The 16,462-nt window shown below is 43.4% G+C and overlaps 1 protein-coding gene across 16 annotated transcripts in view; it reads right to left on the bottom strand.

Moving 5' to 3' along the window:
* LOC309539168 (uncharacterized protein) overlaps positions 1 to 16,462 on the bottom strand; it is a 389,363-nt gene that overhangs the window by 323,387 nt on the left and 49,514 nt on the right. For 12 of the 16 annotated variants that reach the window (XR_014222711.1, XR_014222712.1, XR_014222713.1 and 9 more), the window contains exons 1-2: positions 15,305 to 15,530; positions 10,047 to 10,278 (exon numbers count right to left, since the gene is read on the bottom strand). The gene's annotated coding sequence lies outside the window, so the exon portion shown is untranslated. Of the gene's footprint in view, positions 1 to 10,046; positions 10,279 to 14,832; positions 15,050 to 15,304; positions 15,531 to 16,143; positions 16,217 to 16,462 lie in introns of those variants that run through there. The other 4 variants (XR_014222708.1, XR_014222709.1, XR_014222710.1 and 1 more) reach the window with 3 other exon arrangements.

The following is a 16,462-nucleotide window of genomic DNA, read 5'->3' as shown; positions in this document are numbered from 1 at the left end:
TGACTGAGAATTACCAGAAATGTTTTATGCTATAGAGAGGACAGTATGGCATTATGCTGGAAAATCAATGCAATTATTCAGAAGCTCACATTTCCTGTAACAGGAGTAAATCCAAGTGACCACAGAGATAATAGTGTCCAGCTCTGCTATCATTAATTAGGGCAAGAACAGGAAAGAAGCTGTGACCATTTGCGAGAAGGGACTACAGTACTATCCTTGTTTCCATCCTTGCGTGCGGATTGTGCCTCACCTCATTGCAACATCCCCATTTGGAGAGACAAAGACAATTTTGAAATGGACAAGCCATTTGGGGAAAGCTTGAAAATCCACCACACAATTTGGGTGAAACACAATTTGGATATATTCTAGCTGTAGAATTGTTTAGTTTTGAGTTAAAAATGAAGACACAATATTCTGCATTACAAGAAGATCTGGACTCAAGCAGATGTGCTAGATACACACACACACACACACACACATATACATAGATACATGACAGATGATAGATAAATGATAATAGATAGATAGATGATAGATAGATGATGATAGATAGATGATAGATAGATATCCTAGATACATAAGGAATGTGGGTAGCACTATGGTCTAAACCACAGAGCCTCTTGGGCTTGCCAATCAGAAGGTCAGTGTTTTAAATCCCTGCAACAGGGTGAGCTCCCGTTGCTCTGTCCCAGCTCCTGCCAACCTAGCAGTTTGAAAGCATGCCAGTACAAGTAGATAAATAGGTACCACTGTGGCAGGGAGGGAAATGGCATTTCCATGCGCTCTTGTTTCCATCACAGTGTTCTGTTGCGCCAGAAGCGGTTTAGTCCTGGTGGCCACATGACCCGGAAAGCTGTCTGTGGACAAAAGCCGGCTCTCTTGGCCTGAAAGCGAGATGAGCACTGCAACCCGATAGTCGCCTTGGACTGGACTTAGCCGTCCTGGGGTCCTTTACCTTTTACCTTTACCTATATACACACTTTGTAATAAGGACCATCTCTGCTGCAAGTCCTAGGAGAGCTGCTTCCTGCTGTATTGGCCTCTTCCCACCTAGTCCAGGAGGGTGGAGCCCTGACTAACTCCAGCAACATTAGCAGCCACTATTGCTTAAAGCAGGGCTTTCCAAGCTGTGTGTTGCAACACATGTAGGCGTGTCATGCGAGTGCTCCCTGCACTCCTCCTGGGGCTGGAAAGGTATTACTTTAACCTCCAGTTTGCTACTAAAACTTAATTACTGTGTCATGAAATGATGCATGTCTAAAAAGTATGTCAACAACATGAACAGTTTGGAAAGCTCTGGCTTAAAGGGTCAGAGACCATCTTGCCTGCAAGACCTGCTCTTCGGTAGGCCTAGAGACTGTCAGAGTTGGGTGTTCTTTAGGAGTTTTTTGATGGGCTCACATTTTAATTCTACAGAGGTTTAATTATTGCTGTTCTTGGTATTATGCATTCGTACCTTTATTGTTAAGACCTTAGTGTGAAATGTGCGGGGACTGTTTGATTTTAATTATATAATTACCGAGATGCTCTGTTGTTTACGACTGCTCAAATTTTGTTTTATTTTTGTAATTATGTGTATCTTCTGATGTTGTAAATCGCCCTCAGCTTGGTTTTACTTTGGGAAAATGGAATACAAATTAATGATGATGATGATGATGATGATGATGACGATGATGAAGCCCCACAATTAGTCCATTTAGCTCAGTAGTGTCTACACTGACTGGCAGCAGCTCTCAAGGAAATTTCATTATTATTATTATCATCATCATCATCATTATATTATATTATATTATACATTAAATTTCATCTCAGGGAAGTTCACAGAATAAAACCTCAAAGTACATAGTAAAAACAAAACAAAAACCCTCCCTCCCATAAACACATTTTAAAGGATTGCTAATCAACCCAAGGCCTTGTTGAAGAGGAACACTTTCAATGGTCACCTAAAGATGTACAGTGGTACCTCGGGTTAAGTACTTAATTCATTCCGGAGGTCCATACTTAACCTGAGACTGTTCTTAACCTGAAGCACCACTTTAGCTAATGGGGCCTCCTGCTGCTGCCGCGCCGCCGGAGAACGATTTCTGTTCTCATCCTGAAGCAAAGTTCTTAACCTGAAGCACTATTTTTGGGTTAGCGGAGTGTGCAACCTGAAGCATATGTAACCTGAAGCGTATGTAACCCGAGGTACTACTGTATAATGAATTAGCCAGACAAACCACCCTGGGGTTTCAGGGAGTTTCAGACATGGGTCTTTTCCAGCCTACTTGGAGATGCCAAAATTGAGCGTGGAACTGTATGGAAATAAGTCAATCTGCCACTACATCCCTTTCTCACATATTAATGAAAATGTTTAGGAAAAGACTAGGAAGGATCTTCATATCAAATGGTTATTGATATTTTAGTCCTTTCACCCACTTAACCAAAGCATATAAGAAGAAAACAGAACACCCTTTTTATTAATGTTAGGATATTTACCCAACTAATGGAGGGTAGAGAGGTGGTAGGCGGAGTGAAGGTTATTGAACAGAACATATTCCCAACCTGAAAAAACAATTCCCGCCCCGCCCCCCAAAAAAGACCATGAGAACTCAGTACATGACAGTCAAGTAAAAGTTCTTCTTGCGCTCTAGACGCAAACTAAGCGTCTCAAACTAAGCAAGATTTTCAGTTCATGAAAAACTGCAGTATATAAAGCTAACAAGTGTCTGTCATTAAATCGAAACTGACATCTTTGCTAAGCCTAAAGTACATATAAACTGGCAGCTACCAGATACACAGACAGTAACATTACAAAGACTACAGATTGGTTGAAAACCTATCAGCGCAGCCACACAAAGAGAGGGCATGGACATATTTCCCACTCCGATAAATGCAAACACACACACACAAAGGTCTGGGTTCGTTTCCAGTGTTAACTAGTGGAGAAATGAGTAGTGGGGGAGACAGAATAACTGAAAAAAATGCAGGGAGGAAAAAAGAGTAAAGCAGCCCATGTCATTCAGCAATCTTCCATGCAGATGTCCCTTCATGCCTATTAGAATCAGAAGTCAGTTACAAGCTTCGAAATGCCATCTGAACTTTGTACACTAAAGGTAAAGGGACCCCTAACCATTAGGTCCAGTTGCAAACGACTCTGGGGTTGCAGCGCTCATCTCGCTTTACTGGCCGGGGGAGCCGGCGTTCAGCTTCCGAGGTCATGTGGCCAGCATGACTAAGCCACTTCTGGCGAACCAGAGCAGCACATGGAAACACCATTTACCTTTCCGCCGGAGTGGTACCTATTTATCTACTTGCACTTTGAGGTGCTTTTGAACTGCTAGGTTGGCAGGAGCAGGGACTGAGCAACAGGAGCTCACCCCGTCACAGGGATTCAAGCTGCCGACCTTCTGAGCAACAAGCCCTAGGCTCTGTGGTTTAGACCACAGTGGCACCCGTGTTACTATCTATTTCTGAGTCCAAATTGTAATATGAAGTAAATCTACAATGAATCATAGAATCATGAGTTCTGTCATAATCCACATCTTTAATGTCATTCCAACAAACAGTTACAGAAATATTCCAATATACTTCCAGAACATCTAAATCTCCACCACCACCATCAGCCATGGAACAACTTATAGTGGGAAAAGAGGACCAAGATGTTTATTTATTTGATCACTAACAGTAATTTAACAATATGAAACAAATAAGAACATAAAACACTTATTTCCAGGGATGCTGTGGGCTGCAGCATAACCCAGTTTTTCAGGTGAATTCAAAGATAAGAAGGTACATTATGGATCAGATTCCAAATTGTCAAAATTTTATGGTGAATCTAAAACAGGTCCAGATCATGGTTAGGCCTCCATGACAGAAATGTAAGACATCAGGGTGTATAAGTATCAGTCCCAATTACGGCCCTCATAATGCAATAGTATCCATGTCCCCGGAAAAAAGATTCACAAGACACGCAAATATCACAACTTTATTAGCTAGTGGAAAAGACCTGCAGCAAGAGAGCAGGTAACAGGGAGAAAGGAATTTGCATGGGGGAGGAGCATCCTTTATCTCAATTACTGGGAAACACTACCCCCACTCAAACCCAATCCACTGAAGTGAGGTTTTCACTGCCAACTCACCATGAGGTTGAGCTCAGGGGAAGGCTTGCTTCCCCAACCTGCCCCTGCTGCCCAGCATTCAGCAGGGTGGCTCCACTAGATCCCAAGAATACTGGACTAATAATCCACTTGAGTCAGGCAGCAATGGAAAGTGGTTGGTCAGAAGCACTTCACCCAAAGGTGCCTTGGGTTACTTACCCTACCCTGCCTCCAAATTAGTTCCCAGCCTGCCGTAAATGCCAGCTGGGAGAACCACCCTCCTAACCCCTCACAATTCCCAAGGTCAAACAAACCTTGCTGCAGATCTTTCAGGAAAATGTCCAACCACTCAATAAAGAGGTGGACACTATAACCCCTAAAGAGATGTGTCAAAGAAAACATGGATGTGAAAATGAGAAAAATAAACCCCACCAGAGGTGAAGATCCATTTCTTGGCCTCCCAGTTCATTCACAGCCTGACCCTGTTAATCCTGTTGAGGTGGAAGGTACTGTACTTCACCAGGAAGCAAGCTCCAACATCGTAGACCACAGTAAGAATGCTAGAGGCATGTTATTACCATGAACCTATAAGAATCAGACTCTTTCACAGCCTTCATAATGCAAATCCCTCCCCATTTTAGTGTTAACCCTTTGCACAAATGTAAATATGCAGTCAAACAACAGCAGTGAGGAAGAGACAGTGAATTGCTCTCCTATTTAATTTCAGCTGTCCTTGACACACATAAGCCATGTCAAAAGTCCTTTTACTAGAAAGCCAGATGGGAATTTTATATATATCTATATGATATCCTATAGCCTACTTTGAGAAAGAAATTAAGTACTGAACAGGAATGTCAGACTGAAACATTCAGCCTTTATGATTTAGGAACTCTGGCTTTTAGAAACAAACAAACCTGATAACAGGCAAGTAAGAGATTAGAGACAGAGAGAAACAGAAGAACAGGAAAATATTATAGTATCACTGGAATGCATCGCACCCAGTAATGTTGTTGTTGTTGTTGATTAAAATTCTATACCGTCCTTCATCTTAGGATCATAGGGAGGTTTAGAATATAAAAACACAAAAATACATACCATTGTAACAAACAAAAACAATACCCCCTAGTTTAAAAGGCTATAGATGCAGTGGCGTAACGTGGGGGGTGCCAGGGGTGCCGGCCGCACCGGGCGCAACATTTGGGGGGGCGCGTTTGGCCGGCCCTCCTCGAGGAAGCAGGAACCCCACTGTCCTCGGACCTCCTCCGAAGGCTGGCGGTGGGGCGGAGAGACCTCCTCCCCGCGCCAGCCTTTGGATGGCTGCTCCGAAGCCTGGCGGTGGGGCGGAGAGACCTTCTCCCCGCGCCAGCCTTCGGACGGCTGTCCTGAAGACTTGTGGTGGGAGCAGTGGCGTAGCGTGGGGGGCGCAGGGGGGCCTGCTGCACCTGGCGCAACATCTGGGGGGGCGGAAGAGACTCGAGTGCTAAAATCCACGGGTTAGGGGGTGCAAATTACTTGCCTTGCCCCGGGTTAGGGGGCGCAAATTACTTGCCTTGCCCCGGGTGCCGAGAACCCACGCTACACCACTGTATAGATGGTTTAATTAGTCAAAAGCCTGGAAGAGAAGAAGGTTTTTGCCTGGCGCTGAATCCCTGGGGAGAGCATTCCTCAAGTAGGAAGCCACCACAGAAAAGGCCTTTCTTGTGTTGCCACCTTCCAGACCTGTCATGAAAGAGGCACACAAACAAGAGCCTCAGATGACAATAACAGTGTCTGGGTCAATTCATATGGGGAGAGGTGATCTTTGAGGTCCTGAGCCACTTAAGGCTTTAAAGATCAGAACTTGGGCCCAGAAACTAACTGGCAGCCAGTGTGGTCGGGCCATGGCTGCTTTATATGCTCAAAACTGTCTTGCCCCTTTGAGCAACCTGGCCAGCACAGGCAACAAAAATTAAGCTATCCCTGTCCAGATAGGGGCACAGCTGGGCCAACAGCTGAAGCTGATGGAAAGCACTCCAAGTCACCTGAGCCTCAAGTGACAGCAAAGGATCCCAGAAGTACCCCCAAGCTGTGTACTCACTTAAGTCACAGACCCCAATCCAAACACGCAGGCCCCAATCCAGTTGAAACCAAGCACTTTGACTTGTCACTAATTTTACTGGAAAAATTAATGTTACCAACATGTAAGTTCTATGAGAGACCTTACACAATCACTGCATCATCACCCAATTGCTTTGCTCAGAACAAATTCTTTTAATTATTACTTGTTTTAGTTTATATCCAGCCTTTCTTCCCAAAGGAGCCCAGGGTGGCAAACACACCAACGTTTCCAAATAAAAAATAGCTAAACAGTTAAAACATTCTAAAAACAATTGCTATTAAAAAAAACCCATATAAAAGCAGTTTACAGTTAAAAACATTCTAAAAGCAGTTGCCATTAAAAATGTTCTCAAAAACATTGTTTCATTCAGTGCTGGTTCTAAAGGTTTCTATCGACAAGGAACCCTCCCTATTTGGGGAGCAGAGCTTATACCCAGACAGGCATGCTCTTACAAGATTCGCCACTGGCGAAAAAGCAATGAAGCAAGTCTCTAATCTGAAAAAATAGCACCACTGTGGTGAAGAATTTGGAGTTTCTCCAGCTTCCATACCAATTCCAAAACCCAACAATCTTGCAGTGAAATTCTCAGTGGTTGAAATCATATTAGTTCCACAGCCATTTTACATAATTCATACTAATTACAGTGAATCATTATGGAGTGCTTTATGGAGTGGCTTTTCTTTTTTTAAGAGGAGAACATTGTTTTGTAGAAGGCTACAGAAGGATACAGAAATCCACTACCTAAAATAATACAAACAAACTTAAAACACAATGTTTCCTATCACCACTTAATTTGTAATCTCCTTCATAATAATAACTGTCTGAATCAGATTGATACAGCCTATATGTTTCAAACTTTTTTCTTTGGAGCAGTGTAATCCTATGTATGTCTACTCAGAAGTAAGTCATAGGGAGTTCAATGGAACTTACTCCCATGTAAGTGTGTACAATATAAGATTGTTAGTTGTTACAATAGGAGTAGGAGCTTTTTTTACAGGAAGAAGTAGTAGTAGTACCATAGTTTGCCCATATTCAACTAAGTGTCTCAACACACAGTTTGTAAAGCTATGCTTTAAGCAATAGTAGCTTAAAGTAGTTAGCCCATATTCTCAAAAGCAAAATGAAGATTATGGTGATGTTTAAAACTGAAGTAACTCGAAGGTAAATTTTATGTGAATGGCTGTTCTTAAGGAAGAAATTAAGTCACAAAATTTACAGCTACGGACAATATAAAGTCAGATTTATTTATTTTTTCTTTTGATTTACTATCTGCATTGTTAATCTAGACTCAAATATTGTTAGACTTTCTAGGGACCAACCATTTTGTCTTTATTGGTTGCTCATACAACTTTTTCTTTATGCAGTGTTGCCTTCCTGGTCAAAGTGCCTCCCCCTCCTTGGTTGCCCCCATCCCCCTTCCACTCCTATGCAGCTATGCAGTAGTTATCAGTATCATCAGCATCACAATGCCAAGCAACTACCAAAATATAAGAATCCTAGCCTATATGCTTGGGATATGCTTGGGATGAAGGGAACACAAGCTTCCATTTGCAGCTTCAATACACACCTCAATCTTCTGCTTAAGTACAACTTGAGCTGAAAAGGGAAGTAACATTTGCATGGGAAGGAGCTGCCTGGTTCCTCAATTTTAACATTACAAGCACCATGAAGCAACAAGGAAGAAATTACCACCTCAGTGCAGGCGCAGGTCAATTCTGTGTCCAGGGCAGCTGTCTACCAGCTACATCTGGTAGGCAGGATGAGACCCTACCTGCCTGCAGACTGTCTCGCCAGAGTGGTGCATGCTCTATTTATCTCCCGCTTGGACTACTGCAATGTGCTCTACATGGGGCTACCTTTGAAGGTGACTCGGAAACTGCAATTAATCCAGAATGCGGCAGCTAGACTGGTGACTGGTAGCAGCTGCCTGGACCATGTAACACCAGCCTGAGAGACCTGCGTTGGCTCCCAGTAAGTTTCTGAGCACATTTCAAAGTGTTTGTGCTGACCTTTAAAGCCCTAAATGGCCTCAGTCCTGTATACCCGAAGGAGCGTCTCCACTCCCATCGTTCAGCCTGGACACTGAGGTCCAGCACTGAAGGCCTTCTGGTGGTTCCCTCACTGCAAGAAGTGAGACTACAGGGAACCAGGCAGAGGGCCTTCTCAGTAGTGGCACCTGCCCTGTGGAACACCCTCCCATCAGATGTCAAGGAAATAAGCAACGATCCTACTTTTAAAAGACATCTGAAGGCAGCCCTGGCAATGAAAGTTTTTAATGTTTAATCCTGTATTGTGTTTTTAATAGTCGATTGGGAGCCACCCAGAATGGCTGGGGAAACCCAGCCAGATGGGTGGGGTATAAATTATTATTACAGTATTAATAATAAACCCTCAATATAATGCAGATTTGGGAGGAGGGAAATTGAAGTTCTCTTTACAACTTGGAAAACAAGAGATTATTCTTCTCTCCCTAATATTAAAAAAAAAAACCAGCCATCCTCAACACTTTTTCTTAAGGAGTGCATACTTAACTGCCCTACATCTTTTACAGACCTCAACAAATCTTTTGGGAGAAAATATGCATATCAAAAGCAACTATTTTCATGGCACTAACTGTGCCCTAAATACAAACAGAGCATACAAAACTGACAAGACCAAAGCCAATGCAAACATCATAACTATCTGAGATACCTTTTAGAGGCATGCATTTAACATTCACCCTATCTTAAACAAATCCCAAAAAAATCCTTTTATTCCCAACACTAATATTTCACCCAAATACTTATCTTTTTTCCCATAGTATCCACCTTGACCACTTAAAGCCATAGCCTAATTCACTGTTTAAATGGACACTCACAATATGTACAAATGGTTGGCTTCCACAAAAGCATCCAACAAAACAAATGTAAAAGAAAAGTCTGCAGCAAATTTTAGATGGTGGAGGGAAAGATACCCAAAGAAGGCATATTCAAAGTCCAGAGATCCTAACCACCTTTTAAGAACAGCAACACCCAATCCAGGTATCACTTTAGTAAGGCCAAGCAGGGTCAAAGGAGGTAATATTGAAAACAGTAACCAAGAGTCCAAAAAGGCGATATGGCCCAAGTCACATTGAAGGTTGGGTTCCAGGGCAGGCAGGAAAAGACAAAGAGGCAGCAGACGAGTGATGTGTTATAAGGCAATGGAAATAAATGAGTCTGTGTCAAGTTGCTCAGACTGGGAAGGTCAAGTCTATGGTCACAATATGTTTCTTGACCTAGGCCACTGATCCCTCTGAACTAACCAGTTAAGAATCTCTTCTTGTCACTGTGGACCAACAAGGCTCAGGCCAGCCAGATCCAGATCGATCGACAGACAGACAGACAGACACAAACACACACAGAGAGAGATCCTGTGGCCCTCCAGATGTTTATTGTTTGTTTATTTATTTATTTATCCCATCTTTCCTCCAAGGAGCTAAAGGCAGCATAGATGGTTGTACCACTTCACATTTCACCCTCACAACATCTCCGCAAAGTAGGTTGGCCTGAAAGGCGGTGAATGGTCCAAGGTTACCCAGTGAGCTACAAAGCTGAGTAGGGGATTTGAACCGTGTTCTCCCAGGTTCTAGTCTGACACCACACTGGCTCCAGCTCTAAACATCCCTGACCATTAACCATGCCGACTGGGACAGACTGACTCCAACAACATCTGGAGGACCACCCCTGATACATGCCTCAACATTTCAGAAGCTGTATTTAACAAATGAACGTATTTTGGAGCACATAACTGACATGCATGACATAGCTAAAGGAGCAAGCCTAAGTTTGGCATCAAATCAGTAGTTGAGTAAGACTTATTCTGAGCAACACTGTTTATTTTACACATACCTTATTCTGAATCACAGAGGTGACCAAGCCATTCACCTACAATTTTCACCGGCTTCCATTTGGAGAAATTGTTACAACTTATAAATCCAAATATTAGTGTCTTCTTTGGTTTACATTGTATTCCACAATGAGGAGGTTAATAAAACATGGCATCTGTCTGGTTCTGGTTGATACCCATTTAGACGTAGCTTGCTGGCAGGTATCCTGCTTCAGAGATATTCACACAGTTTACCTATTCAATAGAAAAGAAAGGTTGTAAGCTTTGGTATTGGCACATTTCAACAGTTTCACTATAAAATAATTCTAAAGCTGTGATTGTAAGCACACATACTTGGAATTAAGTCCAACTGATTTTTAAGTAGGGTCTGTTTTTACCTAAACATGCTTAGAATTCAGCTGGAAGACTCCTGTAAGCCTCATTTGTGTTCAAAGATGAAAATATCAGAACAAACCTGATATTCCTTTGGAACAGGGGTGCTCTAGGGGACCACATGCCAATGATGAGTGTGACCATTTGCACACACAAGGGCGATTTGCATCCCCATCAGGGCACTGTGCTCTGCCCACCCCAGTGCAGAATCTACTGTGTAGTTTTCCTTTTTGCTGCTGCAAAACCTGGTAGGTGGGGGGCAGAAAAATGCTTGGTGGGGAAGGTAAACCAGAGCCCCAAACAGCAGGTGAGCCACCCCTGCTTTAGAATAGTTGTTTCCAATTGGGGGTCCACAGACCTCAAGGGGTTCACATAAACTATCCAGGGAATCTGTGGGACCATTCACATAACAAAAGCTACCAATGCTATAGAGATATGAAAATTTTCAGAAGTAAGGTGTCCATAACTTGGCTTTTGAAAAACACAGGGTCTGCAGTACTTAGCTAATTGGGAGCCACTGTTCTAGAAGCTTTTGTTGCAGTGCAAAACTATGTTTGCCTATTTAAGAAATAAGCTCCACTGGACTTAATAGGAGTTCCTCCTAGGTAAAGACATAGAGGGTTGCAGCCTAACCCATTTCATCTCAACCACTGTACTTTTACTATTAAGCACCACCCATTTTAGGAGTATTACAGAAGCAACGTTTCCTCAATAGGGTTTTTCCACATGCATTGAACTTTTAAATCTTACCTCTGGCAACTTATCATTAGCCATTAATTTCTAGCAACTACAGCAAAGACGTTTCCCAACCCTTCTATTCAAATAACGATTTGAGCTTGGTGCACAGTAAAACACAAATATTGTTGTTTGCATAAGTCACAAAGTATTACAAGAAGACTGACACAATCACTAAAAGAGTATCAAATGGATACCATCCTAGGCAATTACAAGTGGGCCCACAAATCTAAAGAGTTACAAATATTACTCTTAAATGCCTGTTAAAGGGAAGATTGTTTAAAGCATGGGTAGGCAAACTAAGCCCTGGGGGCCGGATCCCGCCCAATCGCCTTCTAAATCCGGCCCACGGACGGTTCGGGAATCAGCGTGTTTTTACATGAGTAGAATGTGTGCTTTGATTTAAAATGCATCTCTGGGTTATTTGTGGGGCATGGGAATTCATCCATTATTTATTTTTTCCAAAATATAGTCCGGCCTCCCACAAGGTCTGAGGGACAGTGGACCAGCCCCCTGCTGAGAAAGTTTGCTGACCCCTGGTTTAAAGTGACTGGCAACTCAACCCTAATGCAGATACAGCATGGAGTGATAGATGATGAAATGGCATGCAGAACCAGACAAGAAGCCATCACCACTCTGAGGAAATGTGTCCCCCATGCTCTCCTGACTTTATAATCGGCATACACCTGAAAGTTTTCTGTTCCTATAGATTCAGCCGCAAGGCCCACTATAACTTCATTACACTATAACAAAGCCCAAAGGGCAATCTGCATCAGAGAAATGATGGAAGGAAGAGAGTTGCTCAAATCACTTCCTTCTGCCCATCAATTTCCCCCTGAAATTTCCCATCCCTATTTAAATTTCTAACCCTGTGATTTTCCAGACCCACGTCTGCAAGGTAAACATGGGTCTGCAATACTAGCAGAAACTAAAGGAACAGATTGCAGAGAGGATCTTCAGGGTCAAGAGGGCCAACAGGGAAGGCTTAAGCCAGGCATGGTCAAACTTGGCCCTCCAGCTGTTTTGGGACTACAATTCCCATCATCCCTGACCGCTGGTCCTGTTAGCTAGGGATGGTGGGAGTCGTAGTCCCAAAACAGCTGGGGGGCCTGGCTTTTGCCTGGCTTAAGTACTGTATTCCCTTCCTTCTCACCTCTTCTCCCATGCAAAACAGTGCCTCCAGGGGTGCTTACCAGTGAAAAAGTGGCGTTGCTACATTTGACTGTAGTGTAACATACTTAACACTGTTTGAACTACATGGTTAAACTAGCCACAGTTCTCTTCCCAAATATGGTTACAACTTATCTTCTGGAAACTGTGGTCCTACCATTTTTCGATAGGGGTGGACACATTAGTCTCTTGCTGCAAAAATAATGAAGAGTCTGTCTGGTAGCACCAAAAAGACAAGTTGTTGTTGTTGTTGTTGTTGTTGTTGTTGTTATTGCAGTCATGTTGACTATGAGTATAAAATCCAACAGAAAGCATGCACTTGCATGAGGAATATTTGACCAAAAAGGACTGATTGTCTTTATTCTAGAATCTAAGCAGTCACCTGCGGGTGGCACTGTGGGTAAAACCTCAGTGCCTAGGACTTGCCGATCACATGGTCGGCGGTTCAAATCCCCGCAGCGGGGTGAGCTCCCGTCTTTCGGTCCCAGCTCCTGCCCACCTAGCAGTTCGAAAGCACCCCTAAGTGCAAGTAGATAAATAGGTACCGCTTTATAGCGGGAAGGTAAACGGCGTTTCCGTGTGCTGCACTGGTGCTGGCTCGCCAGAGCAGCTTCGTCACGCTGGCCACATGACCCGGAAATGTCTTCAGACAGCACCGGCTCCCGGCCTCTTAAGCGAGATGAGCACGCAACCCCAGAGTCGATCACGACTGGCCCGTATGGGCAGGGGTACCTTTACCTTTAAGCAGTCACCTAGATTTTCAGAAGTGGTATACCTCTGAATAATATGATGGGCACAAGTGGAGGAAGTATTGTCACACTCAAGTCCTGCTTGCAGGCTTCCCATGAGCCACTGTGAGAACAGAATGCTAGATTAGATGGGCCTTTGGCCTAATCCAACAGGGATCTTTTTCTGTACAAGTCTAGGTGATCTTTGTTTTTGTTTCATTTTTAAGATTTCTAACCGAACTTCACAGCTGATTCCCAAAACCAAAGGCAACCTTTAGCACTATTAAAAGGCCAACTTCCCTTTTCATAACTTGCTTGGGTTTTAGGCGTAGAACAAGTGCGCGTTGCCCAAATAAGCACCAAGTGCAATTTCTCAACTACAAATCACAATAGCCACTGCACAACCCCCACAATATTTCTATAGGCTTGAAGCTTCTATTGTTGTTGAAAAGGCCCTGGAAATAGCTTTAAAGCCTCAAGTAAGAAATGGAGTAGGAAAGTTAACAGGGAATCAGTGAAATACATTAAACAAAGATATGAGCAAAAATTAAAGTAATAAGATTAAATTAATAAGAAAACTGAACAATACAGGAACAGGAGAAGTTGGAAAATATGAGATATGAGGTGGTACAAGTTAGGAACTTGGTTTCTCTATTTCTCTTCCCACCCTCTCTCCTTTGTAGCTCTATTCTTGAAGTACTCTATTGTTCTGAGCTCTGCTGAGCTTAATGAACTTTGTAAGTATTTCTGGCAGTACAGCTTACACTCTCAAACCTTAACATCAGCCCTTAACTGGAACACTTGTACAGGAATCACACAACTGGACTCATATGAAGGCCTAATCACACAGTGACCAGATTGCCAATACTTTTATCTGTACTAGTGATCTTACCAGCCTGGCTCTATTGGTGGTTACAATACTCAGAATGTGCTCCAGAATTTCCTACATAGACAAGGCCTGTGTGTTACTGCACATTAGATCCAGCATTTGTCATTCCAGTACTAGATCCAAGTGCTAGAATTACAGTATATTGGTTCAACAAGACCAGCCATGACAGGAAATAATCTGCCCATTGCAGGCTCTCCTGTGGATCTACTAACATTTGTGAGAGAAAAGTGAGGAGAAAATGAAGGACGGATATACACTACAAACTTAAAATGCTTTGGTACCAATCCAACTAGCATGGTTTCATCAAAGATCCTTGGAACATGAAGTTCTACAAGCGTGCTGAAAATTGCACTGAAGATTTCTAGTCCACATCATGGAACTAAACTTTCAAGGACTCCCCGGGGAGGAAAGAAGTATTAAACCAGTGTAAGTCTGTAGTGTAAGAGTCTGCATCAAAGTAAAGTATTAAAAGAAGGCATGCCTGCAGATATCACTGCAAAACAAATGCCGTGTATAAGAAAAAAGTTGTAGAATGGTAGGTATCATGAATCAAAAGGAACACAGCAACTGGGAAAAGCAGGGAAACAATGGGATTAAGAAAAAAGTGGTTATTGAAAGAAACAGAAAAATTCAGGACAAATAATTTAAATAATAATAATAAGAGAGCAAACAGGAATATAATGTAAGTTACCAAAACTTAACAAAAGGGGAGAAATGCCAGAGCTTTGAAACAAACAAAAAGAACACAAGATCTTCACAAGTATACTGGAAAGTAGCCTGAAAACTTCCATCTTAATAATGGCCCATTTAACAGTGAAATGTGCTATCCTAATGGTCCAACTCCGAACAGCTTTCCAGTTCTACAGAGGCAGAGAAGTTTCTGCTGGTACCTACCTTACATTTATGCCTCCACAAACTCACACATCAACAAAGAACCAGCATTCACCTGCATCTCACCCAGGCAGATTCAATGTAGACCACACCTTCCAAAATGTCCACCTTCCCTTCAATCTGATCATTTCAGCATCCCGTTCATGGTTCAGGCAGCACCCCCAGTCACAAAAAACACTCTTCCCAGTCACTGTCCTGAGAATCCATATTTCAAGCAAGAGGCAGTCTCTCTGCCCCCCCCCCCCGTTGGTGCCCGCCAAACTGCATTACATAAGCAGATCCAAACTGACAGAATTGCAGGCATTAACAAAATCAACATCATACCCCCAGCGTATTAACATCCAGACCCAAGTGGATTCCACACTAGTCTGATGCACACATCCCAACCTCTCTATCACAGTTTCCACTTAACACTTTCAGTTGATAACAAAGCCACAAAGGGAAGAGGGAGAGAGAAATAGCAGAAGTAACTCACCTTCCTTCTTCTCTTAACTTACAACCAAAAAAATATATATTAAAATTAAAAACCAGGACTCTCTGAGGAGTAGTTGGAACATTCTGCAAAGTCTTTGGAAGAAGTTGGAGAAGTCTGGATAAACTGTTGAAAAGACCAGATAAACCCAGAAGGGGAGATGGAGAGTTCATCCGAGTTTCCTCTTTTGTTCAAGTTCCCTGAGCAGACAAAGAACCAGCAAGCGGCAGCAGGTTTCTCCCTCTCACCCCCTTTCCCTCCCCCTCCCTCTCCCCACCCACCCCCATCCAAGAGCACCTCAAGTCTAACTTCAGCCTTCTCTTCTTCTTTTGAACAGATCCTGCCCTGCAACTTTTTTTCCTCTCCCCCCCAAAAAAGAAGCCTCTCGTAGACTTCCCTTTGCGCCTCATCACAGCCTCCAGTTCAAAACTTCCCTCTAACTGAGCCTCCCAGAAAAACAATTTTAATGGAGGCGGGAGGGGGCAAGGAGGAGAATCTCTCAAATCATTATTTCCGGTAGATGCACCTCTTTGTTTGGATTCCCCTTGACGGTCATTGAGAACAATTCCCCTCGGTATTCGGGCTAGGCGCGATTCCCCTTCCCAGCCCCCTCCTCTTACGATTCCCAAGAACAAGGTCTAGATTTCCCGAAAATGGGAAAGATATCCTCACACCCAAAGTGAAGGAGGGGGGGAGGGAGGTGCAGGATAGGGGAGGCCATCAAGATGTAGGGTTAACACGTTTCCCTTTCACTTTTGGAAACGTATCCATCCAGCCAAGGGGAACAAAAGCGCCCTCGCGCTAAGGAGCTCGGCAGCAACCAGCTTTTGACATCTCCCTACCTGTTGCACAGCGAGAGGGAGGGAGCGGTGGGAACGAGAGCACCCGGCAGCCCATAATAATAGGGGATCGCCAAGCTTTTCACCTGTCCTCCCTGAACAGGGGCTACTGGAGCCGCTTCCCAAAATGAGACGGAAGGGGGTCGAGGAACGCAAAGAGTGTGGGGACTAGGGAAGAAAGCCAAAAACAGTCCTTTCCCCCCCCAACCCCGCCGCCTCCATTCTCATCTACAAACCATCGTCTCCCAAAAGCAACAAGTCTCAGTCCCAGCCTGTTCCTTCCACTTGCTCCATATTTTTATCAATGAGAAGGAGGGGAAGT

Source organism: Podarcis vaucheri (assembly GCF_965113315.1).
Source record: "Podarcis vaucheri genome assembly, chromosome: 8".
In the NCBI taxonomy this organism is placed as follows: Eukaryota; Metazoa; Chordata; class Lepidosauria; order Squamata; family Lacertidae; genus Podarcis; species Podarcis vaucheri.
The sequence above is the reverse complement of the archived record's forward strand: the minus strand, read 5'-3'. Positions and strand labels throughout refer to the sequence as shown.